Source organism: Anser anser (genome assembly GCF_964211835.1).
Source record: "Anser anser genome assembly, contig: HAP1_SCAFFOLD_47, whole genome shotgun sequence".
Taxonomy (NCBI): Eukaryota; Metazoa; Chordata; class Aves; order Anseriformes; family Anatidae; genus Anser; species Anser anser.
This window is the reverse complement of record NW_028153836.1, coordinates 1,154,078-1,170,370: the sequence shown is the minus strand read 5'-3', so window position 1 is coordinate 1,170,370 and position 16,293 is coordinate 1,154,078.

Below are 16,293 nucleotides of genomic sequence, written 5' to 3'. Positions count from 1 at the left end.
CCCCAGTGGTGCCAGTGCACTCTCTGGACTCACTGCAGTGTATCCCCAGTCGTACCAGTGCACTCTCTGGACTCACTGCACTGCATCCCCAGTGGTGCCACTGAAACATCTGGTCTCACTGCAGTGCATCCCCAGTGGTGCCAGTGCACTCTCTGGACTCACTGCAGTGCATCCCCAGTGGTACCAGTGCACTCTCTGGACTCAGTGCACTGCATCCCCAGTGGTGCCAGTGCACTCTCTGGACTCACTGCACTGCATCCCCAGTGGTGACAGTGCACTCTCTGGACTTGCCGGGGTGCATCCCCAGTGGTGCCAGTGCACTATCTGGAGTCACCGGGGTGCATCCCCAGAGGTGCCAGTGCACTCTCTGGACTCACTGCTCTACATCCCCAGTGGTGCCTGTTCACTCTCTAGACTCAAGGAACTGAATCCCCAGCGGTGCCAGTGCACTCTCTGGACTCACTGTACTGCATCCCCAGTGGTGGCTGTGAAGTCTCTGGACTCACTGCAGTGCATCCCAGTGGTGCCAGTGCAATCTCAGGACTCACAGCAGTGCAGCTCCAGTTGGTGCCAGTGCACTCTCTGGACTCACTGCATTGCATCCCCAGTGGTGCCAGTGCACTCTCTGGACTCACTGCACTGCATCCCCAGTGGTGCCTGTAAAGTCTCTGGACTCACTGCACTGCATCCCCAGTGGTGCCAGTGCACTCTCTGGACTCACTGCACTGCATCCCCATTGCTGACAGTGCCCTCTCTGGACTCAGTGCACTGCATCCCCAGTGGTGCCAGTGCACTCTATGAAAACACCGGGGTGCAACCGCAGCGGTGCCAGTGCACTCTCTGCGCTCACGGCAGTGCATCCCCAGTGGTGCCAGTGCACTCTCTGGACTCACTGTAGTGCATCCCCAGTGGTGCCAGTGCACTCTCTGGACTCAGTGCACTGCACCCCCAGTGGTGCCAGTGCATTCTCTTTACTCACTGCAGTGCATCCCCAGTGGTGCCAGTGCACTCTCTGGACTCACTGCAGTGCATCCCCAGTGGTGCCAGTGCACTCTCTGGACTCACTGCAGTCCATCCCCAGTGGTGCCAGTGCACTCTCTGGACTCACTGCACTGCATCCCCAGTGGTGCCAGTGCACTCTCTGGAGTCACTGCACTGCATCCCCAGTGGTGCCAGTGCACTCTTTGGACTCACTGCACTGCATCCCCAGTGGTGCCAGTGCACTCTCTGGACTCACTGCACTGCATCCCCAGTGGTGCCAGTGCACTCTCTGGACTTGCCGGGGTGCATCCCCAGTGGTGCCAGTGCACTCTCTGGACTCACTGCAGTGCATTTCCAGTGGTGCCAGGGCACTCTCTGGACTCACTGCAGTGCATCCCCAGTGGTGCCTGTGAAGTCTCTGGACTCACTGCAGTGCATCCCCAATGGTGCCAGTGCACTCTTTGTACTCACTGCACTGCATCCCCAGTGGTGCCACTGTACTCTCTGGACTCACTGCACTGCATCCCCATTGGTGCCAGTGCGCTCTCTGGACTACTGCACTACATCCCCAGTGGTGCCAGTGAACTCTCTGGACTCACTGCACTGCATCCCCAGTGGTGCCAGTGCACTCTCTGGACTCACTGCAGTGCATCCCCAGTGGTGCTAGTGCACTCTCTGGACTCACTGCACTGCATCCCCTGTGGTGCCAAGGCACTCTCTGGACTCACTGCACTGCGTTGCCATTGGTGCCAGTGCACTCTCTGGACTCACTGCACTGCATCCCCAAGGTGCCAGTGCACTCTCTGGACTCAACTGCACTGCATCCCCAGTGGTGCCAGTGCACTCTCTGGACTCACTGCAGTGCATCCCCAGTGGTGCCAGTGCACTCTCTGGACTCACTGCAGTGCATCCCCAGTGGTGCCAGTGCACTCTCTGGACTCACTGCAGTGCATCCCCAGTGGTGCCAGTGCACTCTCTGGACTCACTGCAGTGCATCCCCAGTGGTGCCAATGCACTCTCTGGACTCACGGCACTGCATCCCCAGTGGTGCCAGTGCACTCTCTGGACTCACTGCATTGCATCCCCAGTGGTGCCAGTGCACTCTCAGGAGTCACTGCGCTGCATCCCCAGTGGTTCCAGTGCACTCTCTTGACTCACTGCACTTCAACTCCTGTGGTGCCAGTGCACTCTCTGGACTCACTGCACTGCATCCCCAGTGGTGCCAGTGCATTCTCTGGACTCAGTGCACTGCATCCCAGGTGGTGCCAGTGCACTCTCTGGACTCACTGCAGTGCATCGCCAGTGGTGCCAGTGCACTCTCTGGACTCACTGCAGTGCATCGCCAGTGGTGCCAGTGCCCTCTCTGGACTCACTGCAGTGCATCCCCATTGGTGCCAGTGCATTCTCTGGACTCAGTGCACTGCATCCCAGGTGGTGCCAGTGCACTCTCTGGACTCACTGCAGTGCATCGCCAGTGGTGCCAGTGCACTCTCTGGACTCACTGCAGTGCATCGCCAGTGGTGCCAGTGCCCTCTCTGGACTCACTGCAGTGCATCCCCATTGGTGCCAGTGCATTCTCTGGACTCAGTGCACTGCATCCCAGGTGGTGCCAGTGCACTCTCTGGACTCACTGCACTGCATCCCCAGTGGTGCCAGTGCATTCTCTGGACTCAGTGCACTGCATCCCAGGTGGTGCCAGTGCACTCTCTGGACTCACTGCAGTGCATCGCCAGTGGTGCCAGTGCCCTCTCTGGACTCACTGCACTGCATCCCCAGTGGTGCCAGTGCAGTCTCTGTGTTAGTGTTGGGGAGAATCGAATGGATGTTTTACTAATGTCTCTTACGTAATGGGACCTACAGTATAATTAAGCATTGCCAAATGTACTTACATTATCAATTAATCTATGTATACTGGATACTTAGGGAGTACATTGAACAATCAAAAGAGTCATTGAAGGGGAACCTTGGGAGGGAACAGGTACAACCTGACCTTAGATAAGGGCCTGGAAATAATGAAATGAGTTGAAGCAGAACCAAGAAGCGGAGGGAGCATGCGTCGAGTAAGAAAGGTGAAAAGTTTAGCGGAGAGGAAGACTCCTTACTTCATCTGGACGACCACCTGGACGACCACCAGAGTGCGCCACGCATGTGCAAAGGGGAGGGGAGCTAATTAGAATGAAAAGCGAGGCTGCTGTTGCAACCTGTAATGAATATGTATACCTGACGCAATTTTGTATGTATAAATAACGGCTGGGAAGTAACGGGACTTGAAGCCAGATTTGGGCACCTGCCCCGGCTTCCAGCGCTGAATAAAGCACCTTCATATAATCACTTGGTGATTATGTGGTTGCTAGGCTAACATCTGGACTCACTGCAGTGCATCCCCAGTGGTGCCAGTGCACTCTCTGGAGTCACTGCAGTGCATCCCCAGTGGTGCCAATGCACTCTCTGGACTCACTGCAGTGCATCCCCAGTGGTGCCAGTGCACTCCCTGGACTCAGTGCAGTGCATCCCCAGTGGTGCCAGTGAACTCTCTGGACTCACTGCATTGCATCCCCAGTGGTGCCAGTGCACTCTCTGGACTCATTGCAGTGCATCCCCAGTGGTGCCAGTGCACTCTCTGGACTCACTGCAGTGCATCCACAGTGGTGCCAGTGCACTCTCTGGACTTGAAGGGGTGCATCGCCAGTGGTGCCAGTGCACTCTCTGGACTCACTGCAGTGCATCCCCAGTGGTGCCAGTGCACTCTCTGGACTCACTGCACTGCATCCCCAGTGGTGCCACTGCACTCTCTGGACTCACTGCACTGCATCCCCAAGGTGCCAGTGCACTCTCTGGACTCACTGCAGTGCATCCCCAGTGGTGCCAGTGCAGTCTCTGGACTCACTGCAGTGCATCCCCAGTGGTGCCAGTGCACTCTCTGGACTCACTGCATTGCATCCCCAGTGGTACCAGTGCACTCTCTGGACTCACTGCACTGCATCCCCAGTGGTGCCAGTGCACTCTGGACTCACTGCACTACTTCCCCAATGGTGCCAGTTCACTCTCTGGACTCACTGAACTGAATCCCCAGTAGTGCCAGTGTACTCTCTGGACTCACTGTACTGCATCCCCATTGGTGCCTGTGAAATCTCTGGACTCACTGAAGTGCATCCCCAGTTGTCCCAGTGCAATCTCAGGACTCACAGCAGTGCAGCTCCATTTGGTGCCAGTGCACTCTCTGGACTCACTGCACTGCATCCCCAGTGGTGCCAGTGCACTCTATGGACTCACTGCACTGCATCCCCAGAGGTGCCAGTGCACGCTCTGGACTCACTGCAGTGCATCCCCTGTGGTGCCATTGCACTCTCAGGACTCACTGCACTGCATCCCCAGTGGTGCCAGTGCACTCTCTGGTCTCACAGCAGTGCATCCCCAGTGGTGCCAGTGGCTCTCTGGACTCATTGCACTGCATCACCAGTGGTGCCAGTGCACTCTCTGGACTCACTGCAGTGCATCCACAGTGGTGCCAGTGTACTCTCTTAACTCACGTCACTGCATCCCAGTGGTGCCAGTGCACTCTCTGGACTCACTGCACTGCAACCCCAGTGGTGCCAGTGCACTCTCTGGACTCACTGCACTGCATCCCCAGTGGTGCCAGTGCACTCTCTCGACTCACTGCTCTGCGTTGCCATTGGTGCCAGTGCACTCTCTCGACTCATTGCAGTGCATCCCCAGTGGTGCCAGTGCACTCTCTGGACTCACTACAATGCATCCCCAGTGGTGCCAGGGCCCTCTGTGGACTCACTGCACTGCATCCCCTGTGGTGCCAGTGCACTCTCTCGACTCACTGCTCTGCGTTGCCATTGGTGCCAGTGCACTCTCTGGACTCATTGCAGTGCATCCCCAGTGGTGCCAATGCACTCTCTGGACTCACGGCACTGCATCCCCAGTGGTGCCAGTGCACTCTCTGGACTCACTGCACTGCATACCCAGTGGTGCCAGTGCACTCTCTGGACTTGCCGGGGTGCATCCCCAGTGGTGCCAGTGCACTCTCTGGACTCACTGCATTGCATCCGCAGTGGTGCCAGTGCACTCTCTGGACTCACTGCAGTGCATCCCCAGTGGTGCTAGTGCACTCTCTGGACTCACTGCAGTGTATCCCCAATCGTACCAGTGCACTCTCTGGACTCACTGCACTGCATCCCCAGTGGTGCCACTGCAACATCTGGTCTCACTGCAGTGCATCCCCAGTGGTGCCAGTGCACTCTCTGGACTCACTGCAGTGCATCCCCAGTGGTACCAGTGCACTCTCTGGACTCAGTGCACTGCATCCCCAGTGGTGCCAGTGCACTCTCTGGACTCACTGCACTGCATCCCCAGTGGTGACAGTGCACTCTCTGGACTTGCCGGGGTGCATCCCCAGTGGTGCCAGTGCACTATCTGGAGTCACCGGGGTGCATCCCCAGAGGTGCCAGTGCACTCTCTGGACTCACTGCTCTACATCCCCAGTGGTGCCTGTTCACTCTCTAGACTCAAGGAACTGAATCCCCAGCGGTGCCAGTGCACTCTCTGGACTCACTGTACTGCATCCCCAGTGGTGCCTGTGAAGTCTCTGGACTCACTGCAGTGCATCCCCAATGGTGCCAGTGCACTCTTTGTACTCACTGCACTGCATCCCCAGTGGTGCCACTGTACTCTCTGGACTCACTGCACTGCATCCCCATTGGTGCCAGTGCACTCTCTGGACTACTGCACTACATCCCCAGTGGTGCCAGTGAACTCTCTGGACTCACTGCACTGCATCCCCAGTGGTGCCAGTGCACTCTCTGGACTCACTGCAGTGCATCCCCAGTGGTGCTAGTGCACTCTCTGGACTCACTGCACTGCATCCCCTGTGGTGCCAAGGCACTCTCTGGACTCACTGCACTGCGTTGCCATTGGTGCCAGTGCACTCTCTGGACTCACTGCAGTGCATCCCCAGTGGTGCCAATGCACTCTCTGGACTCACGGCACTGCATCCCCAGTGGTGCCAGTGCACTCTCTGGACTCACTGCACTGCATCCCCAGTGGTGCCAGTGCACTCTCAGGAGTCACTGCGCTGCATCCCCAGTGGTTCCAGTGCACTCTCTTGACTCACTGCACTTCAACTCCTGTGGTGCCAGTGCACTCTCTGGACTCACTGCACTGCATCCCCAGTGGTGCCAGTGCATTCTCTGGACTCAGTGCACTGCATCCCAGGTGGTGCCAGTGCACTCTCTGGACTCACTGCAGTGCATCGCCAGTGGTGCCAGTGCACTCTCTGGACTCACTGCAGTGCATCGCCAGTGGTGCCAGTGCCCTCTCTGGACTCACTGCACTGCATCCCCAGTGGTGCCAGTGCAGTCTCTGTGTTAGTGTTGGGGAGAATCGAATGGATGTTTTACTAATGTCTCTTACGTAATGGGACCTACAGTATAATTAAGCATTGCCAAATGTACTTACATTATCAATTAATCTATGTATACTGGATACTTAGGGAGTACATTGAACAATCAAAAGAGTCATTGAAGGGGAACCTTGGGAGGGAACAGGTACAACCTGACCTTAGATAAGGGCCTGGAAATAATGAAATGAGTTGAAGCAGAACCAAGAAGCGGAGGGAGCATGCGTCGAGTAAGAAAGGTGAAAGGTTTAGCGGAGAGGAAGACTCCTTACTTCATCTGGACGACCACCTGGACGACCACCAGAGTGCGCCACGCATGTGCAAAGGGGAGGGGAGCTAATTAGAATGAAAAGCGAGGCTGCTGTTGCAACCTGTAATGAATATGTATACCTGACGCAATATTGTATGTATAAATAACGGCTGGGAAGTAACGGGACTTGAAGCCAGATTTGGGCACCTGCCCCGGCTTCCAGCGCTGAATAAAGCACCTTCATATAATCACTTGGTGATTATGTGGTTGCTAGGCTAACATCTGGACTCACTGCAGTGCATCCCCAGTGGTGCCAGTGCACTCTCTGGAGTCACTGCAGTGCATCCCCAGTGGTGCCAATGCACTCTCTGGACTCACTGCAGTGCATCCCCAGTGGTGCCAGTGCACTCCCTGGACTCAGTGCAGTGCATCCCCAGTGGTGCCAGTGAACTCTCTGGACTCACTGCATTGCATCCCCAGTGGTGCCAGTGCACTCTCTGGACTCATTGCAGTGCATCCCCAGTGGTGCCAGTGCACTCTCTGGACTCACTGCAGTGCATCCACAGTGGTGCCAGTGCACTCTCTGGACTTGAAGGGGTGCATCGCCAGTGGTGCCAGTGCACTCTCTGGACTCACTGCAGTGCATCCCCAGTGGTGCCAGTGCACTCTCTGGACTCACTGCACTGCATCCCCAGTGGTGCCACTGCACTCTCTGGACTCACTGCACTGCATCCCCAAGGTGCCAGTGCACTCTCTGGACTCACTGCAGTGCATCCCCAGTGGTGCCAGTGCAGTCTCTGGACTCACTGCAGTGCATCCCCAGTGGTGCCAGTGCACTCTCTGGACTCACTGCATTGCATCCCCAGTGGTACCAGTGCACTCTCTGGACTCACTGCACTGCATCCCCAGTGGTGCCAGTGCACTCTGGACTCACTGCACTACTTCCCCAATGGTGCCAGTTCACTCTCTGGACTCACTGAACTGAATCCCCAGTAGTGCCAGTGTACTCTCTGGACTCACTGTACTGCATCCCCATTGGTGCCTGTGAAATCTCTGGACTCACTGAAGTGCATCCCCAGTTGTCCCAGTGCAATCTCAGGACTCACAGCAGTGCAGCTCCATTTGGTGCCAGTGCACTCTCTGGACTCACTGCACTGCATCCCCAGTGGTGCCAGTGCACTCTCTGGACTCACTGCACTGCATCCCCAGAGGTGCCAGTGCACGCTCTGGACTCACTGCAGTGCATCCCCTGTGGTGCCATTGCACTCTCAGGACTCACTGCACTGCATCCCCAGTGGTGCCAGTGCACTCTCTGGTCTCACAGCAGTGCATCCCCAGTGGTGCCAGTGGCTCTCTGGACTCATTGCACTGCATCACCAGTGGTGCCAGTGCACTCTCTGGACTCACTGCAGTGCATCCACAGTGGTGCCAGTGTACTCTCTTAACTCACGTCACTGCATCCCCAGTGGTGCCAGTGCACTCTCTGGACTCACTGCACTGCAACCCCAGTGGTGCCAGTGCACTCTCTCGACTCACTGCACTGCATCCCCAGTGGTGCCAGTGCACTCTCTCGACTCACTGCTCTGCGTTGCCATTGGTGCCAGTGCACTCTCTGGACTCATTGCAGTGCATCCCCAGTGGTGCCAGTGCACTCTCTGGACTCACTACAATGCATCCCCAGTGGTGCCAGGGCCCTCTGTGGACTCACTGCACTGCATCCCCTGTGGTGCCAGTGCACTCTCTCGACTCACTGCTCTGCGTTGCCATTGGTGCCAGTGCACTCTCTGGACTCATTGCAGTGCATCCCCAGTGGTGCCAATGCACTCTCTGGACTCACGGCACTGCATCCCCAGTGGTGCCAGTGCACTCTCTGGACTCACTGCACTGCATACCCAGTGGTGCCAGTGCACTCTCAGGAGTCACTGCACTGCATCCCCAGTGGTTCCAGTGCACTCTCTGGACTCACTGCACTGCAACTCCAGTGGTGCCAGCGCACTCTCTGGAGTCACTGCACTGCATCACCAGTGGTGCCAGTGCACTCTCTGGACTCACTGCACTGCATCCCAGGTGGTGCCAGTGCACTCTCTGGACTCACGGCAGTGCATCCCCAGTGGTGCCAGTGCCCTCTCTGGACTCACTGCACTGCATCCCCAGTGGTGCCAGTGCAGTCTCTGTGTTAGTGTTGGGGAGAATCGAATGGATGTTTTACTAATGTCTCTTACGTAATGGGACCTACAGTATAATTAAGCATTGCCAAATGTACTTACATTATCAATTAATCTATGTATACTGGATACTTAGGGAGTACATTGAACAATCAAAAGAGTCATTGAAGGGGAACCTTGGGAGGGAACAGGTACAACCTGACCTTGGATAAGGGCCTGGAAATGATGAAATGAGTTGAAGCAGAACCAAGAAGCGGAGGGAGCATGCATCGAGTAAGAAAGGTGAAAAGTTTAGCGGAGAGGAAGACTCCTTACTTCATCTGGACGACCACCTGGACGACCACCAGAGTGCGCCACGCATGTGCAAAGGGGAGGGGAGCTAATTAAAATGAAAAGCGAGGCTGCTGTTGCAACCTGTAATGAATATGTATACCTGACGCAATATTGTATGTATAAATAACGGCTGGGAAGTAACGGGACTTGAAGCCAGATTTGGGCACCTGACCCGGCTTCCAGCGCTGAATAAAGCACCTTCATATAATCACTTGGTGATTATGTGGTTGCTAGGCTAACATCTGGACTCACTGCAGTGCATCCCCAGTGGTGCCAGTGCACTCTCTGGAGTCACTGCAGTGCATCCCCAGTGGTGCCAATGCACTCTCTGGACTCACTGCACTGCACCCCAGTGGTGCCGGGGCACTCTCTGGACTCACTGCACTGCATCCCCAGTGGTGCCAGTGCCCTCTGTGGACTCACTGCACTGCGTCCCCAGTGGTGCCAGTGCACTCTCTGGACTCACTGCACTGCATCCCCAGTGGTGACAGTGCACTCTCTGGACTTGCCGGGGTGCATCCCCAGTGGTGCCAGTGCACTCTCTGGACTCACTGCACTGCATCCCCAGTGGTGCCAGTGCACTCTCTTTACTCACTGCACTGCATCCCCATTGGTGCCAGTGCACTCTCTGGACTCACTGCACTGCATCCCCAGTGGTGCCAGTGCACTCTCTGACTCACTGCACTGCATCCCCAGTGGTGCCAGTGTACTCTCTGGATTCACTGCAGTGCATCCCCAGTGGTGCCAGTGCACTCTCTGGACTCACGGCAGTGCATCCCCAGTGGTGCCAGTGCACTCTCTGGACTCACTGCAGTGCATCCCCAGTGGTACCAGTGCACTCTCTGGACTCACTGCAGTGCATCCCCAGTGGTGCCAGTGCACTCTCTGACTCACTGCAGTGCATCCCCAGTGGTACCAGTGCACTCTCTGGACTCACTGCACTGCATCCCCAGTGGTGCCACTGCAACCTCTGGTCTCACTGCAGTGCATCCCCAGTGGTGCCAGTGCACTCTCTGGACTCACTGCAGTGCATCCCCAGTGGTACCAGTGCACTCTCTGGACTCAGTGCACTGCATCCCCAGTGGTGCCAGTGCACTCTCTGGACTCACTGCACTGCATCCCCAGTGGTGACAGTGCACTCTCTGGACTTGCCGGGGTGCATCCCCAGTGGTGCCAGTGCACTCTCTGGAGTCACCGGGGTGCATCCCCAGAGGTGCCAGTGCACTCTCTGGACTCACTGCTCTACATCCCCAGTGGTGCCTGTTCACTCTCTAGACTCAAGGAACTGAATCCCCAGCGGTGCCAGTGCACTCTCTGGACTCACTGTACTGCATCCCCAGTGGTGGCTGTGAAGTCTCTGGACTCACTGCAGTGCATCCCAGTGGTGCCAGTGCAATCTCAGGACTCACAGCAGTGCAGCTCCAGTTGGTGCCAGTGCACTCTCTGGACTCACTGCATTGCATCCCCAGTAGTGCCAGTGCACTCTCTGGACTCACTGCACTGCATCCCCAGTGGTGCCTGTGAAGTCTCTGGACTCACTGCACTGCATCCCCAGTGGTGCCAGTGCACTCTCTGGACTCACTGCACTGCATCCCCATTGCTGACAGTGCCCTCTCTGGACTCAGTGCACTGCATCCCCAGTGGTGCCACTGCACTCTCTGAAAACACCGGGGTGCAACCGCAGCAGTGCCAGTGCACTCTCTGCGCTCACGGCAGTGCATCCCCAGTGGTGCCAGTGCACTCTCTGGACTCACTGTAGTGCATCCCCAGTGGTGCCAGTGCACTCTCTGGACTCACTGCACTGCACCCCCAGTGGTGCCAGGGCATTCTCTTTACTCACTGCAGTGCATCCCCAGTGGTGCCAGTGCACTCTCTGGACTCACTGCACTGCATCCCCAGTGGTGCCAGTGCACTCTCTGGACTCACTGCAGTCCATCCGCAGTGGTGCCAGTGCACTCTCTGGACTCACTGCACTGCATCCCCAGTGGTGCCAGTGCACTCTCTTTACTCACTGCACTGCATCCCCAGTGGTGCCAGTGCACTCTCTGGACTTGCCGGGGTGCATCCCCAGTGGTGCCAGTGCACTCTCTGGACTCACTGCACTGCATTCCCAGTGGTGCCAGGGCACTCTCTGGACTCACTGCAGTGCATCCCCAGTGGTGCCTGTGAAGTCTCTGGACTCACTGCAGTGCATCCCCAATGGTGCCAGTGCACTCTTTGTACTCACTGCACTGCATCCCCAGTGGTGCCACTGTACTCTCTGGACTCACTGCACTGCATCCCCATTGGTGCCAGTGCACTCTCTGGACTACTGCACTACATCCCCAGTGGTGCCAGTGAACTCTCTGGACTCACTGCACTGCATCCCCAGTGGTGCCAGTGCACTCTCTGGACTCACTGCAGTGCATCCCCAGTGGTGCTAGTGCACTCTCTGGACTCACTGCACTGCATCCCCTGTGGTGCCAAGGCACTCTCTGGACTCACTGCACTGCGTTGCCATTGGTGCCAGTGCACTCTCTGGACTCACTGCAGTGCATCCCCAGTGGTGCCAATGCACTCTCTGGACTCACGGCACTGCATCCCCAGTGGTGCCAGTGCACTCTCTGGACTCACTGCACTGCATCCCCAGTGGTGCCAGTGCACTCTCAGGAGTCACTGCGCTGCATCCCCAGTGGTTCCAGTGCACTCTCTTGACTCACTGCACTTCAACTCCTGTGGTGCCAGTGCACTCTCTGGACTCACTGCACTGCATCCCCAGTGGTGCCAGTGCATTCTCTGGACTCAGTGCACTGCATCCCAGGTGGTGCCAGTGCACTCTCTGGACTCACTGCAGTGCATCGCCAGTGGTGCCAGTGCACTCTCTGGACTCACTGCAGTGCATCGCCAGTGGTGCCAGTGCCCTCTCTGGACTCACTGCACTGCATCCCCAGTGGTGCCAGTGCAGTCTCTGTGTTAGTGTTGGGGAGAATCGAATGGATGTTTTACTAATGTCTCTTACGTAATGGGACCTACAGTATAATTAAGCATTGCCAAATGTACTTACATTATCAATTAATCTATGTATACTGGATACTTAGGGAGTACATTGAACAATCAAAAGAGTCATTGAAGGGGAACCTTGGGAGGGAACAGGTACAACCTGACCTTAGATAAGGGCCTGGAAATAATGAAATGAGTTGAAGCAGAACCAAGAAGCGGAGGGAGCATGCGTCGAGTAAGAAAGGTGAAAGGTTTAGCGGAGAGGAAGACTCCTTACTTCATCTGGACGACCACCTGGACGACCACCAGAGTGCGCCACGCATGTGCAAAGGGGAGGGGAGCTAATTAGAATGAAAAGCGAGGCTGCTGTTGCAACCTGTAATGAATATGTATACCTGACGCAATATTGTATGTATAAATAACGGCTGGGAAGTAACGGGACTTGAAGCCAGATTTGGGCACCTGCCCCGGCTTCCAGCGCTGAATAAAGCACCTTCATATAATCACTTGGTGATTATGTGGTTGCTAGGCTAACATCTGGACTCACTGCAGTGCATCCCCAGTGGTGCCAGTGCACTCTCTGGAGTCACTGCAGTGCATCCCCAGTGGTGCCAATGCACTCTCTGGACTCACTGCAGTGCATCCCCAGTGGTGCCAGTGCACTCCCTGGACTCAGTGCAGTGCATCCCCAGTGGTGCCAGTGAACTCTCTGGACTCACTGCATTGCATCCCCAGTGGTGCCAGTGCACTCTCTGGACTCATTGCAGTGCATCCCCAGTGGTGCCAGTGCACTCTCTGGACTCACTGCAGTGCATCCACAGTGGTGCCAGTGCACTCTCTGGACTTGAAGGGGTGCATCGCCAGTGGTGCCAGTGCACTCTCTGGACTCACTGCAGTGCATCCCCAGTGGTGCCAGTGCACTCTCTGGACTCACTGCACTGCATCCCCAGTGGTGCCACTGCACTCTCTGGACTCACTGCACTGCATCCCCAAGGTGCCAGTGCACTCTCTGGACTCACTGCAGTGCATCCCCAGTGGTGCCAGTGCAGTCTCTGGACTCACTGCAGTGCATCCCCAGTGGTGCCAGTGCACTCTCTGGACTCACTGCATTGCATCCCCAGTGGTACCAGTGCACTCTCTGGACTCACTGCACTGCATCCCCAGTGGTGCCAGTGCACTCTGGACTCACTGCACTACTTCCCCAATGGTGCCAGTTCACTCTCTGGACTCACTGAACTGAATCCCCAGTAGTGCCAGTGTACTCTCTGGACTCACTGTACTGCATCCCCATTGGTGCCTGTGAAATCTCTGGACTCACTGAAGTGCATCCCCAGTTGTCCCAGTGCAATCTCAGGACTCACAGCAGTGCAGCTCCATTTGGTGCCAGTGCACTCTCTGGACTCACTGCACTGCATCCCCAGTGGTGCCAGTGCACTCTCTGGACTCACTGCACTGCATCCCCAGAGGTGCCAGTGCACGCTCTGGACTCACTGCAGTGCATCCCCTGTGGTGCCATTGCACTCTCAGGACTCACTGCACTGCATCCCCAGTGGTGCCAGTGCACTCTCTGGTCTCACAGCAGTGCATCCCCAGTGGTGCCAGTGGCTCTCTGGACTCATTGCACTGCATCACCAGTGGTGCCAGTGCACTCTCTGGACTCACTGCAGTGCATCCACAGTGGTGCCAGTGTACTCTCTTAACTCACGTCACTGCATCCCCAGTGGTGCCAGTGCACTCTCTGGACTCACTGCACTGCAACCCCAGTGGTGCCAGTGCACTCTCTCGACTCACTGCACTGCATCCCCAGTGGTGCCAGTGCACTCTCTCGACTCACTGCTCTGCGTTGCCATTGGTGCCAGTGCACTCTCTGGACTCATTGCAGTGCATCCCCAGTGGTGCCAGTGCACTCTCTGGACTCACTACAATGCATCCCCAGTGGTGCCAGGGCCCTCTGTGGACTCACTGCACTGCATCCCCTGTGGTGCCAGTGCACTCTCTCGACTCACTGCTCTGCGTTGCCATTGGTGCCAGTGCACTCTCTGGACTCATTGCAGTGCATCCCCAGTGGTGCCAATGCACTCTCTGGACTCACGGCACTGCATCCCCAGTGGTGCCAGTGCACTCTCTGGACTCACTGCACTGCATACCCAGTGGTGCCAGTGCACTCTCAGGAGTCACTGCACTGCATCCCCAGTGGTTCCAGTGCACTCTCTGGACTCACTGCACTGCAACTCCAGTGGTGCCAGCGCACTCTCTGGAGTCACTGCACTGCATCACCAGTGGTGCCAGTGCACTCTCTGGACTCACTGCACTGCATCCCAGGTGGTGCCAGTGCACTCTCTGGACTCACGGCAGTGCATCCCCAGTGGTGCCAGTGCCCTCTCTGGACTCACTGCACTGCATCCCCAGTGGTGCCAGTGCAGTCTCTGTGTTAGTGTTGGGGAGAATCGAATGGATGTTTTACTAATGTCTCTTACGTAATGGGACCTACAGTATAATTAAGCATTGCCAAATGTACTTACATTATCAATTAATCTATGTATACTGGATACTTAGGGAGTACATTGAACAATCAAAAGAGTCATTGAAGGGGAACCTTGGGAGGGAACAGGTACAACCTGACCTTGGATAAGGGCCTGGAAATGATGAAATGAGTTGAAGCAGAACCAAGAAGCGGAGGGAGCATGCATCGAGTAAGAAAGGTGAAAAGTTTAGCGGAGAGGAAGACTCCTTACTTCATCTGGACGACCACCTGGACGACCACCAGAGTGCGCCACGCATGTGCAAAGGGGAGGGGAGCTAATTAAAATGAAAAGCGAGGCTGCTGTTGCAACCTGTAATGAATATGTATACCTGACGCAATATTGTATGTATAAATAACGGCTGGGAAGTAACGGGACTTGAAGCCAGATTTGGGCACCTGACCCGGCTTCCAGCGCTGAATAAAGCACCTTCATATAATCACTTGGTGATTATGTGGTTGCTAGGCTAACATCTGGACTCACTGCAGTGCATCCCCAGTGGTGCCAGTGCACTCTCTGGAGTCACTGCAGTGCATCCCCAGTGGTGCCAATGCACTCTCTGGACTCACTGCACTGCACCCCAGTGGTGCCGGGGCACTCTCTGGACTCACTGCACTGCATCCCCAGTGGTGCCAGTGCCCTCTGTGGACTCACTGCACTGCGTCCCCAGTGGTGCCAGTGCACTCTCTGGACTCACTGCACTGCATCCCCAGTGGTGACAGTGCACTCTCTGGACTTGCCGGGGTGCATCCCCAGTGGTGCCAGTGCACTCTCTGGACTCACTGCACTGCATCCCCAGTGGTGCCAGTGCACTCTCTTTACTCACTGCACTGCATCCCCATTGGTGCCAGTGCACTCTCTGGACTCACTGCACTGCATCCCCAGTGGTGCCAGTGCACTCTCTGACTCACTGCACTGCATCCCCAGTGGTGCCAGTGTACTCTCTGGATTCACTGCAGTGCATCCCCAGTGGTGCCAGTGCACTCTCTGGACTCACGGCAGTGCATCCCCAGTGGTGCCAGTGCACTCTCTGGACTCACTGCAGTGCATCCCCAGTGGTACCAGTGCACTCTCTGGACTCACTGCAGTGCATCCCCAGTGGTGCCAGTGCACTCTCTGACTCACTGCAGTGCATCCCCAGTGGTACCAGTGCACTCTCTGGACTCACTGCACTGCATCCCCAGTGGTGCCACTGCAACCTCTGGTCTCACTGCAGTGCATCCCCAGTGGTGCCAGTGCACTCTCTGGACTCACTGCAGTGCATCCCCAGTGGTACCAGTGCACTCTCTGGACTCAGTGCACTGCATCCCCAGTGGTGCCAGTGCACTCTCTGGACTCACTGCACTGCATCCCCAGTGGTGACAGTGCACTCTCTGGACTTGCCGGGGTGCATCCCCAGTGGTGCCAGTGCACTCTCTGGAGTCACCGGGGTGCATCCCCAGAGGTGCCAGTGCACTCTCTGGACTCACTGCTCTACATCCCCAGTGGTGCCTGTTCACTCTCTAGACTCAAGGAACTGAATCCCCAGCGGTGCCAGTGCACTCTCTGGACTCACTGTACTGCATCCCCAGTGGTGGCTGTGAAGTCTCTGGACTCACTGCAGTGCATCCCAGTGGTGCCAGTGCAATCTCAGGACTCACAGCAGTGCAGCTCCAGTTG